The sequence below is a fragment of the Eptesicus fuscus genome, chromosome 13 (genome assembly GCF_027574615.1).
Source record: "Eptesicus fuscus isolate TK198812 chromosome 13, DD_ASM_mEF_20220401, whole genome shotgun sequence".
NCBI lineage: Eukaryota > Metazoa > Chordata > Mammalia > Chiroptera > Vespertilionidae > Eptesicus > Eptesicus fuscus.
In genome coordinates, this window is record NC_072485.1 from 59921889 (window position 1) to 59927888 (window position 6000).

A 6000-nucleotide genomic window follows, 5' to 3' on the forward strand; every position below is an offset into this window, starting at 1 on the left:
CCCTGAACTGAGTTTGCTCAAAACAGAATGGTTCTCTTGATGCAGAGGTGTTCACCTTTCCTGTCTAAGGGGCCTTCTTCTTCTTCCTGAGGTGCCTAAGCACTTTACTAAACTATATGGAAGTGACTCCAGAGGTAGAGCAGAAGGTTCAATGGCCCAACCACATTCATTCTACATTCTCCCCACATACCCTACACGTGCTTCTCCACCTGGTCTCCTAACTCAGTGAAGGGCTTCACCATTCATCCCATTGCCCAAGCCTATAACCTATGAGCAATCTATGTCTTTTCCTCCCTTTCAATATCGGCATCCAATCACTCTCTTAACCCCTTTGATCCTACATCTGAAAGACAGATTCTGTACATTCACCCCCATTCCACTGTCAATTTCCAAGTAGAGGCCCCATCATCTCTTTTCTAGATTACTATAATTAATATCTGCTTCCTAATCGCCTTCTAATCTTGTAGGATGCCTCCCATCTACTGTTTTCTGCCCTTGGCAGCTAGAACAGCTTTCAACACACAAATCCAGCCCATCCTCAGCCCTTATGTACCCACATTGTTATAGCAGTTGTTTGGGCCTGAATAATCACTGCATGTAGCAGTTGTTAAATACTGAATATCTTCCTGATGGCTAATGCCGTCACTCTCTTCCTTAAAACCTTTTTCTTATTTAAAATGTATTGCTCTCAGGTAATGGTCCAAACTATTTAGCAAAGCAAATAAGACAAGATAATTTTTCAAATACCTAATGCTTATGATTTGGGTTGTTTTCCTGAGCAGGATGCAAGGGTGATTTCTTTCCTGGGTCCTTGTCCAGATGGATTCGAAGAATGAAGCCACGGCAAAAGGTGGTAGGTGAAAAGGGTGGAAATTTATTGGAAGCAAATACAAACTCCCATGTAGGGAGGGAATCCCAAGAGGGTAACCCACAAAGCCCCTTTTTCTAAGGTTTATAAATGCTGAAGTTCTTTGTCTCTTCATGCTCCCTTCTAATTGGACCCCTTCCTCACTTTATGATCTTATACTCTTCAATTGGTCACTCTTTTTGCATAATATCATAAAACCCACATGGTGCCCTCCTCTTATTCTCCCCCTTATCTTGTAACATTTCTCTATCTCCTGTGAAAATCTGTTTTCCTCTTTCTGCCATTTGTCAACATTTCTCTATCTCCTGTGAAAGTTTGTTTCCTTCTTCCCCATACTCTTGTGATTTTTCTTGATCCTCTGTAAATGTATGTCTTCCTCTCCCCTTATCCTGGGGCACCTTTTTATTCCCTATGAATGTATGTCTTCTGGCAGCTCCATGCCCTACCTATGCATTCTTCCCCATGGACCCTTTTTATTCCTGAAACTCCCTAAACCTGCCTATTTTATCCCTAGAATTTCTTTCACTTATTTCAAACTAGTAACAAAGCTTTGTAATTGCTTGCTTTAAGGATTCTTATAGGAGAAAATTAGAAACTGAGGGATTTTGTAAACATCTAAATCTTTTGAAGTGTGAACGAAAGGAGCCACATGCTAACCTGACAAGCTCAGGGGAGGCCTGTGTGGCAGTCTTACAAACTCAGAGACCTAAAATAACCACAAAAGATGGTCTGGAAATTAAATATTTAACTACAAACAGGTTATAGTGGGCAGTCATGTCCTAGGCCGATATTTTCCCTGACAAGGATCGACTTAGATCTTTACTGAGCCCATTTGCCTTTTTGCCTCTAAGATAACATATCTTGAGATGTCTGGGTAACTTCCCTTTTTCTGGACCCCCTGGGGCACAACCCAATGTGCTGGGCGCCAGGATGGATGCCTCAAATTCCTTCATTATCATGTTAATTGTTCCTGCACCCACCTAAGTGTCCATCATTTTACTTTTTATCCAATCCCAGGGGTTTCCCACTGCTTTGCTTTATCCCACCTCCTTAATCCACCACCAATGAATTTCATGTAACCCACCTATGTCCCTCCTTTGATTGCAATGTATAAATAGAAATGTAACCCGCCATTCTTCGGAGCATTATCTCAATTTATTGAGGTTCTGCTTCCCGGCATATGTCGACAGTTTGGCTCAAATAAACTCACTAAAATTCTTTACAGGTTTCAATGGTTTTTTTTCCATTAACAGAAGAAATTAGATTATGGAAGGGAGAGAGGGAGAGACAGAGAGAGAGGAGTGATTAGGTCACCGGAAACAATTGTAGGCCATTGAGGGAAAAGGGAGAAGTTTATGAACAGTAGAGATCCAAGCCCTACACTTCAACAGTATAGCAAGAAGGTGGAGAGAACTTAGGAAGGAAAGCAGAGTAGCTAGTCCAGGGACTCAAGATGCTAACACTAGAGTTCCCATCTCAGCAAAGATTTTTATAGGTTACTGGAAGGCAACAAGCCTACAGGGACCATGAAAACTGGAACAATGGCATCTCCATGACAACCACTGTGGACAGTTTAACAAATACCCTAAGGGCCTTGGGAGCATGGGAAGCTCTAAGAATAATCAAAGTATGGCCTAAGGCATCCTATCCATTCGAAAGTATATTTCCTATCATAGATCTTATTATACTCCATGCAGTTACTATTTATTTGTCAGTCCAGGAGACAACAAACATTTTCTGTAAAGAGCCAAATAGTAAATATCTTAGCCCCAAATTGCAACCTGTGCAGTCTGTCACAGCCATTCAATTCTACCACTGTAGCCCAAAAACAGCCAAAACACTATGTTAATGAATGGGTATGACAGTGATCTAAAGAACTGTATTTACAAATACAAGTGGTAGGCCATATTTGGCCCAAGAACCATAATTTTCCAACCCCTAGTTCAGTATATCAAGCAACCAGAATGATGGAACAACCAGAACAACCAGTCACTATGACTGGGGAGGCCAACCAGCCCGATCGGGGCCCCAATCAGCCCCCCCAACAGCCTGTGGCCCTTCCCCCCAGGTGGCCATGCCCCCAATCAACCCCCTCCACCCTGATTGAGGGTGGGGCTGGCCGGCCAACCACCCTCGGCCCCTCCCCCCGGCAAGACCCGCCCCTGATCGGCCCCCATTGTGACAGATCAGCCAGACATCACCCATGCACAAATTCGTGCACAGGGCCTCTAGTTAAACTATAAACTCACTGAGGTCAAAGATTGTATCTTTTCTAATTCAGTAAAAATTTGAGAATTTACCATAAACACTCCTAAAAAGATGAACATAGGTGTTCAGTAGTGGATAAGATAAAATCTATGCCATAATGTAGCTTAGACTACAGCACATGGGGTAAGCAAAATCAATAAAATCCAAGTCTTATTCACCAATAATATTCTGCGGCCTAGTCTAGTGTTCAGTACCCTGTAAGTACTATGTACATATTTGTTCAATCAATATGCCTAATACTATGAAGTTTATACCCAATCCTCAGCTCCCTTATTCCTAAAGAACCAGTGCCTAAGTTGCTGAGAATTCCAACAGCAGGTGGAGTCCCAACTCGCCCTAAAGCAGCTGGTTCAATTACTAATCAATTTAATGAAGTCACAAGGCAGAGCCTTCCTCAGCTCCCACCAGAAGAGTGGTGTGGACCAGAAGCTGAAGAATAGGCATTTCCAGGTGGTGATTCTGCAAGGACCCTGTGCCATCTACTGAAATGACAGAGGATGAGAGCCCTTGTGGCCTTCTGAATAATGGCCCCCAAAGATATCCACATCTTAACCCCTGAATCTGTAAATGAGTTCTTACATGGTCAAGGGGATTTTGCAGATGTGATTCAATTAAAGATTTTGAGATGATGAGATTATCCTGGATTGTTTAAGTGGGCCCAATACAATCACAAGGCACTCATAAGAGCCAATTGGGAGAGTCAGCGTAGGAGTAGACATACAAGAGAGAAAAGAATATGTGGTAAGATGTCAGGGGGAAAATGTGAAGATATCAAGTTGCTGGAAGACAGAGAAAGGAGCCAGGAACCAAGAAATATAGGTGGTCCCTAGAAGCTAGAAGAGGGAAGAACTGAATTTTCCCCTAGAATCTCTAAAAGGAAATCACCCTGCCAACACCATGATTTTAGCTCCATAGGGCTCATTTCAGACTTCTGACCTCCAGAACTGCAAAATAATAATTTTGTGTTGTGGTTTTTTTTTAAATATATTTTGTTTTAATTTCAGAGATGAAGGACGAGGAAAAAAGAGATAGAAACATCAATGATGAGAGAGAATCACTGATCAGCCACCTCCTTGCACACCTCCCACGGGAGATCAAGCCCACAACCCGGGCATGTGCCCTGACCAGGAATTGAACCATGACCTCCTGGTTCATAGGTTGACACTCAACCACTGAGCCACGCTGGCCTGGCTAAATTTGTGTTGTTTTAAATCACTACAGTTGTTGTAATCTGCTACAGCAGCAAGAGGAAACAAATACAGACCCTCACTCAAGAACTGACATAACTGAGAAGGCCTGCAGGCCCTTTGGGTCTTACCTTAGATGCCCTGAAGTACCACCGGCTCTGTTTGGGGGCCTGATCTGTAAGCAGCTCTGCAGACAGCCCCAGGCACCACTTGAGAGGTGGAGTGAACCTGAGGCCAGTTCAGGAGTGTGGTCTGCTCTGCATCTTTCTTCCCCCTTGAGGGGTTTCCTCCAGCTGCTCTACTAAACCCTGCCAAGGGTTCTGTGGGACTATCCTCCCCCACTCCCCACCTCTGAATCAATCTTGCCTCACCCTAGGCCACAGAGCTTCCTGTGTCCTTGATGAGAAACCATTGCTCTCAGCTGTGTAGCTCAGATCACTGAACCAAACTAGCCAACTCTGCGAATGGATCCCAAAGGAGTAATTGATGACCATCAAATCCACTTGTGTCAATTCCAAAAGTTCAGGTAAAAAAAAAAAAAAAAGAATTATTTAAGAAGGTACTTGAGAAGAAGGTCTTTAATTGGGCAGGCCTCCTAATCAGGTGGTATTGCCAAGAAAGTTTCCCTGTCTCCACCTATTCATCCCCACCTCTGGAATACAGCTTTTTCTTCAACTTTGGCCTTAGTTTGCAACTATAGAAAGGAAATTGGACTAGACGATTTTTCTAAGGAACCATCCAGTGCACCATGATCTGTGACCTAAACAGTCAATGAGGTCTAAGAGGTTTTTCTTAGCAGATTTAAGCTACATTACAGTATTCACCTCATAGCCCTAAGGGCCCTCTGCTCTGGAGTTCTTTCCAGTCCCTCCAGGTCTCTAGAATTTACAGGTCTGGCTCAGCCAGTACAGCCATGATTGTTTTTGTATAACAGGGTGAGACAAAGAACTCCTAATGCTACCCAAGTCCACGTCCACTCTTTAATTGATTTACTGTTTATAAACCTAAACCTGCACTTACTCTCATCTCTTTTTAGCTTGATTTACACTTTGAATATTTTATTCCTTTCATTTCAAATCTTTTATTCTACTCTCACTGTCTTTGGTCTACTTTGTGATTTTATTATTTACTAGAGGCCTGGTGCAAGAAAACCGTGCACTCTAGGGTGGGGCAGGTCCCTCAGCCCGGCCTGCACCCTCTTGCAGTCCAGGAGCTCTCTGGGGATGTCTGACTGATGGCTTAGGCCCACTTCCTGCAGGGAGCAGGCCTAAGTCAGCAGTCGGACATTCTTAGCGCTGCTACAAAGGCAGGAGAGGCTCCCGCCACCACCTCTGCGCTCGCCAACTGTGAGCCCGGCTTCTGGCTGAGTGGTGCTCCCCCTGTGGGAGCACACTGACCACCAGGGGGCAGGTCCTGCATTGAGCATCTGCCCCGTGGTGGTCAGTGCATGTCATAGCAACCAGTTATTCCGCCATTCAGTCAATTTGCATATTAGCATTTTATATATAGGATAGAGGCCAGGTGCACAGATGGGGGCCAGCCGGCCTGCCCTAATAGGGGCCCCTGATCAGGGTGGGGGTCTCCATTAGGGGGCAGGGCCAGCTGGGGCAAGGGGCCATGGTGGTTTGAAGGCCAGTCCCCCATAGCCGACAGGGTCAAGGGGCCGTGGTCGTTCTG